Consider the following 12,964-nt stretch of genomic DNA (forward strand, 5'->3'; position numbering starts at 1 on the left):
AGAGAAAGGTCTTCCTTTGCCGTTGGTTCACCCTCCAATGGCCGCCGCTGCAGCCGGCGCACCGCGCTGATCCGATGGCAGGAGCCAGGATCCAGGTGCTTTTTCCTGGTCTCCCATGGGGTGCAGGGCCCAAGCACCTGGGCCATCCTCCACTGCACTCCCTGGCCATAGCAGAGAGCTGGCCTGGAAGAGGGGCAACCGGGACAGAATCCGGCGCCCTGACCGGGACTAGAACCCGGTGTGCCGGCGCCGCAAGGTGGAGGATTAGCCTATTGAGCCACGGCGCCGGCTCGCTTTTTGTCTTTTCTTAAGATTCATTCATTTATTTGAGAGGCAGAGTTACAGAGAGAGAGAGAGAGAGAGGTCTTCCATCAGCTGGTTCACTCCCCTAAATGGCCACAATGGCCGGAGCTCAGCCAATCCAAAGCCAGGAATCAGGAGCTTCCTCTAAGTCTCCCAAGTGGGTGCAGGAGCCCAAGCACTGGGCCATTTTCTTTTTATTCTATTTTTTTAAAAAAAGATTTTTTTTATTTATTTGAAAGTCAGAGTTACACAGAGAGATGGAAAGGCAGAGAGAGAGAGAGAGAGAGAGAGAGAGAGAGAGGTCTTCCACCCACTGGTTCACTCCCCAGGTGGCCACAACAGCTGGAGCTGGGTCGATCCGAAGCCAGGAGCCTGGAGCTTCTTCCAAGTCTCTCACGTGGTTGCAGGGGCCCAAGGACTTGGGTCATCCTCTACTGCTTTCCCAGGCCGTAGCAGAGAGCTGGATCAGAAGTGGAGCAGCTGGGACTTGAACTGGTATCCATATGGGGTGCCAGTGCTGCAGGCGGAGGCTCAGCCTACTGTGCCATAGCCCTGGTCCCTCAGCTGCTTCTTTAAAGTCAATAAATTCCTTGGAGAGTAAAGCAGCACTGAAAGTTTGTCTCGCCTTTCTGTGTTTCTCAAGTCTTTTTAATCTTGGCTCTCAAGTACTCATTGCATTGGTAGCTCTCCGAAACCTTCAAGTAGATTGTAAGTGATACCTTACCCTATTTTTCTGGTGATACTTAGTGAGAGAGTTTGGTATTCGAGAGGTTGGTCCACTTTTGCCAGAAACAGAAAATCTACCTTTTATTTCTTGTTCATTACTTTCTTATAGTTCATCAAAGATTTGAAACTTGAGTTCTGTTCTATAGTTGTAACTCCCAGAGTTGATTCGTGTTAGCTCCTAGTTTAAATGGATACGTCGTTCACTGTCAGGTGTTTCACCATTGCAGCGCCATTTCTGAGCTCTTTAGCTGGCTTCAGCATTGATTGGTTGGATTTTTTTTTTTTTTTTTGGACAGGCAGAATTAGACAGTGAGAGAGAGAGAGACAGAGAGAAAGGTCTTCCTTTGCCGTTGGTTCACCCTCCAATGGCCGCCACGGCCAGCGCACCGCGCTGATCCGAAGGCAGGAGCCAGGTGCTTCTCCTGGTCTCCCATGGGGTGCAGGGCCCAAGCACCTGGGCCATCCTCCACTGCACTCCCGGGCCATAGCAGAGAGCTGGCCTGGAAGAGGAGCAACCGGGACAGAATCCGGCACCCCGACCGGGACTAGAACCTGGTGTGCTGGCGCCGCTAGGTGGAGGATTAGCCTAGTGAGCCGCGGCGCCGGCCATTGGTTGGATTTTATTCACAAAAGTTTTTCTGTGGGGTCTTCCTTCCCCTGTCCCAACTGCCTTGATTTCTCTCCATGTCCATCTGTAGTTGCTAACCTTGAGTTATTTCTTATTATTTTCCTGGGTTTATTTTACTGTTTCTTTAATATTGCGTTTTTCTAGATTTACACAGTCGCTTGCTGGAATACATCCTCTACATTCTTGAAACTTTAGGTCCTGGCATGTCTGAATATGCCTACACTATTTTCACTCGTGCTAGATGAAGCTGTATTATTCTATTTTTACAGCATTTGGAGGTACTTATGAGAGTTCCAAGGATAAACTTATTCTCTTGCTTTTGAAGCAGTATGTTTTTCCTTTTTGGACACTTTAGATTTTTTTCCCCTTTTATTCTTGGTATCCTACTATTTCAGCACAGTAGGTCCAAATATGTATTTTAAAATTTATCTTACTTGGATTTAAATGACTCTTAAATATGAAAACTGGTGTCTATTTTTTCTTAACCTCTGGGGAATTTTTGTCTTTTTTTTTTTATGACTTCAAGCCAATAGTCATTCATTCCATTTAAATGAAACCATGAAGAGACACAATTAAATCATGAAATCTATTGTAGGCAGTGAATATCTTTGACAGCACCTCCATGCCTAGGCCCATCCCATTCCACTTCATTTTAATTTTCAAGAAAATTTATTGGAGAGGGAGAGGAGGAGGAGGAGGTGGAGGAAAGAAAGTGAGCAAGAGAGTGAGAGAGCACTCTCATCCACTAGTTCACTCCCCGATACCCGCAGTGGCCAGGGCTGGGCCAGGCTGAAACCAGGAGCGGGAACCCAATCTGAGTGTCCTCATAGGTGGCAGGAACCCAATACCTGTACTAGTACCTGCTGTCTCCTGGTGTGGACCCTAGAACAAAGCTGGAATCGGGAGCAGAGCTGGGACTCAGATCCAGGCACTCTGGTGTGGAATGTGTGTATACCAATGCCTGCCCTTCCTCTCATTTTTTTTTTAGATTTTTATTTATTTATTTGAGAGGTAGAGTTACAGACAGAGAGAGGGAGAGACAGGGAGAAAGGTCTTCCTTCCATTGGTTCACTCCCCAAATGGCTGCAATGGCTGGAGCTGTGCCCATCTGAAGCCAGGAGCCAGGTGCTTCTTCCCAGTTTCCCATGAGGGTGCAGGGGCCAAGACACTTGGGCCATCCTCTACTGCTTTCCCAGGCCACAGCAGAGAGCTGGACTGGAAGAGGAGCAGCTGGGACTAGAACTGGTGCCACACGGGATGCCGCCACAGGCATTAACCTACTGCGCCAGGGCGCCAGCCCCCTTCCTCTCATTTCAAAAAACTATTTTCCCCTTTATTTTCTTTAGCTCCCCCTAGAACCTTGATTAGATCAGTACTGATACTTCTGTTTGTCGCTCCCCGTCTTCATGGGGGAACGACACTAAACCCTGCCTAGGCTTCATATCCGAGTCACGGCACCATTATGTCACTCCCCGTCTTCGTGGAGGAACAACACAGGACCCTGCGCTGTTCTTTTGTCTGCTCGGCCATCCCCGGGTTTGCTGCTGGTTCTTCCCGGGTTGGCTACTGTCCCTTCCACCTCCATGGAAGGGCGGTTCCCCCTGGCCACTTTCCCCACTTCCGCAGGGGAGCGGCACACCGCCGGCCGGCTCTTCTCGGGGGCTGCACAGGTGTTCCCCTTAGATGTTCCCCTTAGATGTTCCTGGTGCATGCCGTCTCTCTCCTCCTTTATAGTCCTCCTCCGCCAATCCTAACTCGGCTGCCCACACGCCGAGTATGCTGCTCTCCTCCAATCAGGAGCAAGTCCTACAGTTTATTGGCTGAACTGGAGGCAGCTGTGTAGAAGCTGTTTTCTCCTCTCCCAGCGCCATATTGTGGGAGAGCAGATGCATAGAATAAGTCTTAATTCCAGTAACTTAGTCTAGTCCGAATTGCTCCCCACACTGTTCTCTTTTCTTTGACATTTTACTGCCTGTTGCCATGTGTTCTAAGAAAATCACTCAGAAAAACTTATTCTCCAGCTGGAGTATTTTGATATACAATTTTTATTTCCCAATCTTTAATTGGTTTGTTTTAAACAGCCAGTTGTTTTATGAATGTGATATTCTCTCTAATTTTGCTGTGGATATTAAATTATAATTAATTTTAAGTCATCTTGTGTTTGCTACATCTACACTTAATAATTTTAATATAAACCAGAGCCTTACGTGATGCATTGATTGCAAGTCATCCATCCAAGGAAACCTAGGTCAGCAGTCAAAATCCATGACAAAAAAAGATTTATTTTATTTATTATTTGACAGGCAGAGTTACAGAGAGAGGTAGAGACAGAGAGAGGTCTTCCATCTGCTGGTTCACTCCCCAGATGGCCGCAATGGGTGGAGCTGCACTGATCTGAAGCCAGGAGCCAGGTGCTTCTCCTGGTCTCCCATGCTGGCGCAGGGCCCAAGCACTTGGGCCATCCTCCACTGCCTTCCCGGGCCACAGCAGAGAGCTGGACTGGAAGAGGAGCAGCTGGGACTAGAACCCGGCGCCCATATGGGATGCCGGCGTAACCAAGTGAGCCACAGCGCCGGCCCCCCATCCTTCTCTTGAGGTCACTTTCATTGCCTTTTGTGGCATCCGGGAGGCACTGCCATGCTTCCTTCTCACACGCCTTAGAGCCGGGCGGAGGTGGGCAGTCCACAGCTCCTGCGCCGTAGGGGACAGTGAGGATGACTGTACTCAGTAAGTAGGTAACTTCCCATTTGCAGGCTGCTTCTGGGTGACATTCTTTCTTTACGACTCGAAGCAACTTCTTTCCCCTAGAATCCCAGAATCATCTGGGTCCGCTGTATAATTTAATCTTGCTTTTGGAGAACAGATGTGGGAACATTTTCCTCTTCCTCATATTTCCTGCACGTTGGTGAGAATTCCGGAGCTTGTGATCACTGAATACATCTTGACTATAAATTAGGATTATAGGCCCTTCGTCTAGCTTAGAGGTTCTCAACTCTATAGCACGTTGGCTTCACCTGCTGCTTTGGTTTGGCTAATAGTTTGGGTGTTCCCCAATGGCTGGTGGTGTGGGGGCTCGGTTCCCAGAACCTTACGAAGTGATGGTTAGTGCATCAGTGTTAATGGGTTAAGGGTGGAGACTGAATCTAATTATGGTCTCTCGGAGGTGGTGTCAGTGGGAGGTCTTCTGGTCATTGGAGCCTTGCCCCCACAGGGCGGTTCTAAGGAGAGGGCTGGTTTGATAGGCTGAGGCCCACCTGGCTGCTCTCTCTGCTTCCTGGTGCACGGTGGTCTTCCTTCCACGTGCTTCCCCACTGTCATCCTCCAGCCTCACCAGGAAACTGAACTGAAGGACTCTACCTTATCCTGGGCTGTGATTCTCCAAAACTGTAAGTTGAAGTACATTTTCCTTCCTAAGTAGCTCCTTTTCGATTTCCGTTTAAGTAAGGAAAAGCTGACTAACACACCTGGGCCAACTGAAGGCGACGCTATGAGGGAGGGGCTCAGGCAGCAGTTTAACAAAACTCCCCTCTACGTCAGCACGCAGCCAACATCGACAAGCGCTCCTCTGGGTGCTTCTGCCCTCCTCGCTATTGCCTCCCTCCCCAGGGACTGACTGCTGCAGGAATCGCTCCAGTCTGAAAAATGCGGAGTGTACTTTACCCCTTGTCTCCAACACCTGCCGGTGAATTGGGCCTGTGAATTGCAGCAGCTGTCCACTGTGCTTTTCTGTCCTCAGAAACAAAAACAAATCCAGTAACAAAGACAAAATGCTGTTTTGGTGACCCAGGGTCCATGAGCAACTCGAGTATGGGAGTCGCTTCATGGATGCACAGTTCTTGGGGCTTTCGTCACTGTACAACTGCACTGGCAATCCCAGATCAGAATCTTTTGATCTGGTGCCTTAAGAGGTACTTCTCACTCATGTATTATGTTTCTGTGACGCCTACCTGGTTCCACACCTCCAGAGGCTGCTAGGTCCCAGGGAGCTGATGGTACTGGTGGGCCTTAAGTGAGTGCCATGGGTCCTCTGTCTGCATCCAGAGACAACTTACGTTTCCCAAGAAACCGGACATCTGTGCTGGTGAGGTTTTAAAAGGCACCTGACTTAAAATATCAGATTTTCTTAATTGGGTAGACTTACATAATACCACATATGTTTGGTTTTCTCTCAGGTATACACAGTTCTGACAGCATATTCTCTCCAGATTTGCCACTCTGACTCCAGATTATGGTGTCTTCCCGGGGCTCCACAGGGTGAACCTCAGGTCTCTCATGACTTGGGCGTGCACAGCTCTGGCTCTTTAACACCATTGTTCTGACAGTCTGACATTCATGGTGAAAATTTCTGGTTTGGGTTTAAGCTGAAAGCGTTTTTTTTTTTTTTTTTAAAGATTTTTATTTCTTTGATAGGCAGCATTAGAGAGAGAGAGAGCTGGCAAATGAGCTCTTCCATCCCCTGATTCACTGCCCAAATGGCCACAATGATCAGGGCTGGGCCAGATAGAAGCTGGGAGCTTCTTCCAGATCTCCACGTGGGTGCAGGGGCCCAAGCACTTGGGCCATCTTCCACTGTTTTCCCAGGCCACAGCAGAGAGCTGGATCAGAAGTGGAGCAGCTGGTGATGCCAGCACTATGGGCAGTGGCTTAACCACTGTGCTACAATGCTGACCCCAACCTGAAAGTTGTAATATGAAGTCCAACTAAATATCACACCTTAAGTCCAAAGATGGCTTATAGCACCCCAAAAGTAACCTAGACCTTATGTGCCTTGCTCTGTTGGAGAAGGGCTGGGACAGTCAATAACTATCCCACATGAGCTTTTCCTCTCTTGATCTTCTTTGGGAAAAAGCAAAATTTTATGGGTGACTGGAGAGGTAAAAGATAAACTGCGCATACCTTAAACCAGGGCAAACGCTCAAAGTTGTTACTTTACTTCATAATCTATGCCACGTGGAGGCTAAAGAAGACCTTGGGAGGTTTCCCCCTCACCCATCCAACTCATATAATGCAGCTGTGTCCAGTACACCTTCACCCCTTCGCTACAGTCCTTGATCTGTCCCCCTGGACTCTGAGTTACACTGTATGCCATCCAGGTCCTCTCTTGGGTAGGGGTGGGGCTGAGGGGGGAGATGAGCAGTGGAAGAATTCATCATGGGGCTGTAACTGGTGGGTGAACAAGTTAGAAAGCAATCAGACACTCTGTGGAGGAGAATTTCCTGTAGTTACTTTTAAGGATGTTTAACTATTGATTTGCAATGAGAGCAAGCAAGCGAGTGAGCGAGCGAGCAAGCACTCCCCTATGCTGCTTCACCCTCCACATGCCCTTGACAGCTGGGGCTGGGCTGGGCCAAGGCTAGGAGCCAGAAACTCAATTCAGGTCTTCCACGTGGATGGCATGGCTCCAATTACTTGAGCCATCACAGACAGCTGGAGTCAGGAGCTGGCACAAGGAGTTGACCACAGGCATCTTAACTGCAGTCTCTACTTCTAGGGTAAGTGCTCAGTCCTTAATGACATTTTTGAAAAAAAGACTTTTCTGTTATCTCAGCCTTGAGAGGTAGAAGGCTCCTCAAAGTGGAGTGGAAAGAAAAAACAGCTCACATGAATAAAGCTAGCCCTCTGTAAACATCAGAGGCAATGTTGGTATTTCTTGGGGTTAGTTGAGCTTGGTGCCTGGCTGATGGCAATGAACTTCCTAAGGTGTTCTGTGGTTTTTGTCTATGTGCTCGTGTTGGCGTTTGAGAACTCTGGCTTGTATCGCTACGGACGTTGGCTTTGATTGTGGAGCTCATTTCAAGTATTTTGGGACTGGAGTAGGGAGAAGGGGTAGAGAGAGACAAAAGAGAACCGTATGTGGTCCTCAAAAGACCCACCTGGAGGATTGCTGCACGATCCTCACGCTCCTTACATCCCTCGCTCCCAAACTTGTCCAGCTTTCCCAGTCCCTTTCCTCAGTTTTCTCTTGGTTTTGTTGGGGTCACAAATTTGGTACTATATTCTATTCTATTTTATCTTCAAGAGTTCCTCAAAATTTGAGGTTTGCAGTGTTTGGCTCTCTAATAGTGTTATAAATAAGAAATCAAATGCTTTTCCTATTATTTCAGGCATGTGGGAGGGATTTAGGTTCATGTGACCAGTTTGCTTTTTTATTTAAGTGCCAGGAGACTTCTAGAAAGGGAGGAGGTAGAAGCTTCTTCGGGTCTCCCACGTAGGTGTAGGAGCCCAAGGACTTGGGCCATCTTCTACTGCTTTCCCAGGCCACAGCAGAGAGCTGGATCAGAAGTGGAGCAGCCGGGACTAGAACTGGCACCTGTATGGAATGCCGGTGCTGCAGGGGCTTTAACCTGGCTGCACTACAACGCTTTATGCAGCTTAAGGTTTAAGTAGAGAGGAGATGGAGTATATCCATATATGTGATAGGAAATTATTCTATGTCATTGAATTAAAATTTTTGACTTTGCCCTGTATGAAGAAATAAATATCACATAGAAAGTCATTAATGATGCACACATCAAATGGGTGATAGTGATTTTTCTGTTGTATTTCATTAAGGCACTTATTTTTCTAAATATGACATCAAAAACATGGGAAGCAAAAGAAGAAATAGATAACTTGGACTTTATCAAAATTAAATCATACGTGTTGGGACTTGTGTCTCTAATAGCAGTTAACACTCCATTTGGGAATGCCCACATGCCATATCAGAGTGCCTGGGTTTGAGTGCCAGCCCTAGCTCCAAATTCCAGCTTCCTGCTAATACACAGCATGCAGTGGTTCAAATAGTTGGGTCCCTACCACCACATGGGAGACCTCATTGAGTTCTAGGATCCTGGTTTCAGCCTGGCCCAGCCATAGCTGTTGGAAGCATTTGGGAAGTGAACTAGTGCATGGAAAGATTCTCTCTCTCTCTCTGTCTTTCAGATAAGCAAAAATAAATAAATCATTTTTCTTTTTTTTTTTTTAATTTTATTTTTGACAGGCAGAGTGGACAGTGAGAGAGAGAGACAGAGAGAGAAAGGTCTTCCTTTGCCGTTGGTTCACCCTCCAATGGCCGCCGCTGCAGCCGGCGCACCGCGCTGATCCGATGGCAGGAGCCAGGATCCAGGTGCTTTTCCTGGTCTCCCATGGGGTGCAGGGCCCAAGCACCTGGGCCATCCTCCACTGCACTCCCTGGCCATAGCAGAGAGCTGGCCTGGAAGAGGGGCAACCGGGACAGAATCCGGCGCCCCGACCGGGACTAGAACCCGGTGTGCCGGCGCCGCAAGGTGGAGGATTAGCCTATTGAGCCACGGCGCCGGCCTAATAAATCATTTTTCAAAACCACATATATCAAACAACACTAACAAGACAATGAAAAGATAACCCACAAAATGAGGGAAAATATTTGCAAATCATATTTGAGAGTTTGTTACACAAAACATATAAAGAACACCTACAACTCAACAAAAACAAGTAAACATCCCAATTAAAAAGTGGATAAAGGACTTAGATATTTCTCCAAACAAGATAGGGAGATGGCTGATAAGCACATTAAAAGATGCTCAACATGTATTCCAGTTAGGACAGGATTTGAATCCTCAACTCATGCAGATGCTAAATCCCTAAGATCATAAGTTAATGGAACTGGGATGGTGGAGACTTGATCCATTATGGTATTTAAGTGGGTCTAGTAGGACGTCTAGGTTATTGGGGTTGTCCCCTCACATGGTAGTTCTCAAAAGAGAAATGGTTGAATAAGCCTGAGTCTGGCCCAGCTCTATCTGCTTTCTGGCTCACTGTGTGATAATTCCTTTGCACACGCTCAGCCGTCACCAGATGGCTGGATCTATGGGGCTCATCTGATCATGGACTGTGAACCTTCAAAACCACGAGCCTAAATAAACCTTTTCCCTGAAAAAGTAGCAGTAGCCTGTGTCAGACACTTAGTTACAGGGATGAAAAAGCTGATATAATATCATTAGTCATTAAGGAAATACAAATCAAAACCACAATGGAATATTGCTTTGTACCCAACAGAATAGCTGATATGAAACAAAAAGTGGAAAGATGACAAGTCAACATCGCAACTGATAACAACGTGATCACTTGTGCCTAATAAAATATTGTAGTTGTCCAAAGTGGCTGTACTAAATTTTAACATGTCAGTAGCTACCTTTTAAACCTTTCTTCATATGGTTAATTCTCTATTAACAAAAATACTCGATTGGCTGCTTAAATCTCTTTATTCCCTGGGTCTGCTTTTCTCAAGGGGATGGGTCCCGGCCCATAGTGTTGGGTGTCACCTACTAGACTTGCGATCTTCTCACGACACAAGGCTTCCTCTTCCAGGACGCTACTCAATGTTATGATTTCCTCCGCTATTGGGTCATTCCCTTGCCCCTTATCCCATGGGCCCCCTTTAATCACCACATAAACAGAGCCCAGAATTTCCATGGAACTGTGGCAGGCCGTTAAGGCGGTGCTTCCCAGAGATGCTCATCTCCACTTGAATATGGGCTGCTCTAGTGACTCGCTTCTGGTGAACAGAATGTGACAAAAGAGATAGGATGTGCCTTCTGAGATCAGATTGCAAAAGACGGCCACTTCTGTGTGGATCACTAACTGTCAGCAGACACGAGGGGCTGGTGACCGGGCGTGTTGCAGAATGATCAGCCTCAAGTGGACATTGCTCAAAGGAAGGCTTTGTTTACTTGTGATAAGTAAGGGAAACAGTGGGAAGGTGGAGTTCCCTAAAGAAACTGCCTCCCTGAGAAGCAGCTTGCGAGGGCTTTAATAGCCAGGGTTAGGGGAGTGTCCAGGATGTGGAAAAGAGGGAGCAGGAAGGCCCTTTCTGCTCAATTACCATGCACCGCCATGCATTGCCAAAACTGGCTCACACTGGATTCTTGCAGCTTTCCTTGTTTGTGGTGGTCTGGCCCCTTCTGGGTAGTGCTGCACCGTCAGCCTTCTCAGAACTTCCCCTGAAAAACAAGCTCAAGAGATAAAACTGCTGCAGCCTCTCTGCCCTGTTCTTGTTCCTCCTCTTGCCGGGATCCTACACTTGGTTAGAGAACTCTCTCAGTGCTTATTTCAAAAGCTTGTTCTCATAAAGCCAGATGCCATATTGTCAACTACCCCATGGGAGAGGTCCACATGGCAAGGAACTGAGGGCAACCTTGGGCCAACAAATGAAAAACAGAGAAACCAAGGCCTTGGGCCCAACAGCTTAAGAAAAATAGAATCCTGCCAACAACCACATGAGTGAACTTGAAGCAGATCCTTCTCCTGTGGAACCTTCCAGTGAAAATGCAGCCCTGTGAAAGACCTGGATTCTTCAGCCCCAGGAACTGTGACAAAATAAATGCTGTTTGGGTTCATGAAGTTTTAGCATAGCTTTTTTTTTTTTTTTTTAAGATTTATTTATTTATTTGAAAGGCAGAGTTACAGAGAGTCAGAGAGAGAGTCAGAGAGAGAGAGAGAGAGAGAGAGAGAGGTCTTCCATCTGCTGCTGCACTCTCCAAATGGCTGCAATGGCTGGAGCTGAGCCAATCCGAAGTCAGGAGCCAGGAGCTTCTTCCCGGTCTCCCATGCGGGTGCAGGGGCCCAAGGACTTGGGTCATCTTCCACTGCTTTCCTAGGCCATAGCAGAGAGCTGGATCAGAAGTGGAGCAGCCTGGCCTCGGTAAAGATATGGTGGCTTTTCAGCCAGTTACATCTTGGTTTCTCAGGGAAGTATTCCTAGAAGCTTCTGGGCTCACTCGGTTGTTCTGCAAAGAGGATGTCAAAAAAGGAAGTCCTTATTATACACCACGTGACTGAGCATTTCAAGCTTAAGTATACTTTCTGGAGTAACGTACATTATTTTCTATTATTAGTTCTTGATTCTAAGAATGTAACATGAACACATTCTCCTTATGAAACCAATTATGCTAAAAATAGAGTCCTCTTTGACCATAAACCAATCTGAGTCCTGCTTCTCCCTTCCTTTCCTTACCCTCTATGAGTTTGGAGGAAGCTTCCCAGATCTAAAGAAAAGTTATATATACATGCATCTGTTTGCTTTTACAGCAATGACATTCTTCCTATATCATTCACTTTTTTCATTCCTGCTTTTTCAGCTCAGCCGTCTCGTCCAGTTTTGAAATCCCTGTTGATACATGTGCATCTAGTTCATGGCTAGCTACACAATGGAAGCATCACATTTTACTTCTCTTTTCTGCTGATGGCCTCGAGCTGCTTTGCAGGTTTTCATCCTTTTCCACAGTGCTACAGGAAACCTCTTCTACCTGTGTATGTCAGAGCACGGTTTTCTATGGTAGACACCTACAAGGATGAACACCGGTCACATAATGTGCACATCTTTAGTCTTAGAAATGCTGCCAAATAGCTTGCCAAAACGCCTGTGCCAGTTTACACTTCCTGCATTAATGAAGGTGCTGGCTTATCTTAAAGCTTGCCAAAATGTCATGTTTTCCAGTCTGGTAGGTGAAACATGATTCTTTGTTGTCTCAGTTTGCATTCCCTTGATTATTCTTGGAAATTGAAAATCATAGTGGGCTTCAAAATCTTTTCATGTATTGGTCAGCAGCTCCTCTCCCTTCTAATAGGGCTCTTAAGGGAAGAGTTTTGTAGTGGTTAGGAGACGGCGGACTTGGGCTTTGATGCCAACCCGTCAGAGGAGTTGCATGCCAATTCGGAGAACATCACTTGCCCAGGGCTGATGACACTGGGAGAGCTTGGGAGACAACTGAGATAATGTACAGCCCGTTCTTCTAGGGTAAAGAACAGCCATTAGTTCCAGCAACGTTCTTAATCTAGGGAGAGCCAGGGGGCTTATCAAGTACACAGTCTACTTGCCTCTTGGCAGTACTGCTGTGTGAAGGCCAAGACAAGGGAGCTGGGATTGGGCTTGACTGTTTGCCTCTGATCAGTGCAAAATGGTTTGCTGCCACACTCTAGGGATGGGGCTGGAATTCAGGGCACCCCCCTGGTAAAAGCTAATTAATGGCAGACTACTGGTTGCGTAAATCTGCAGGACCAAGCAGGGCAGAGACCTCTGGAATTAAAGTCTGGGGCTCCTCACCACAGCAAGGCAAGTGGAATTAGGATTGTATGATGGCAGAGGGAAACCTCAGGACTAGTCATGAAGATAGAAACTGTTGCTGAGCCTCAAATTTTCTTCCTTATCCTCTATACATGTTTATTAGGTATTTCAAAGAGTTTCTCATCTCTTTGAAGGCCCCTCTGTCCTCAGCCCGGATGAAGACTGATAGACTTGCTGGTCAGCTCGTAGGTCAGAGACTGGTGATGGGATTAGAAGAGGATTCC

At 47.0% G+C, this 12,964-nt stretch overlaps 1 protein-coding gene across 1 annotated transcript in view; it reads left to right on the top strand.

Moving 5' to 3' along the window:
- Positions 1 to 3,966: 3,966 nt before the first annotated feature.
- The window catches only part of LOC100345369 (transcription factor SPT20 homolog), a 102,313-nt gene continuing 93,315 nt past the window's right edge, over positions 3,967 to 12,964 (top strand). The window contains exon 1 of the mRNA XM_089324675.1: positions 3,967 to 5,043. The gene's annotated coding sequence lies outside the window, so the exon portion shown is untranslated. The remainder of the gene's footprint in view (positions 5,044 to 12,964) is intronic.

Source organism: Oryctolagus cuniculus, chromosome X (assembly GCF_051225735.1).
Source record: "Oryctolagus cuniculus isolate XC-2025 breed Fujian yellow rabbit chromosome X, ASM5122573v1, whole genome shotgun sequence".
In the NCBI taxonomy this organism is placed as follows: domain Eukaryota; kingdom Metazoa; phylum Chordata; class Mammalia; order Lagomorpha; family Leporidae; genus Oryctolagus; species Oryctolagus cuniculus.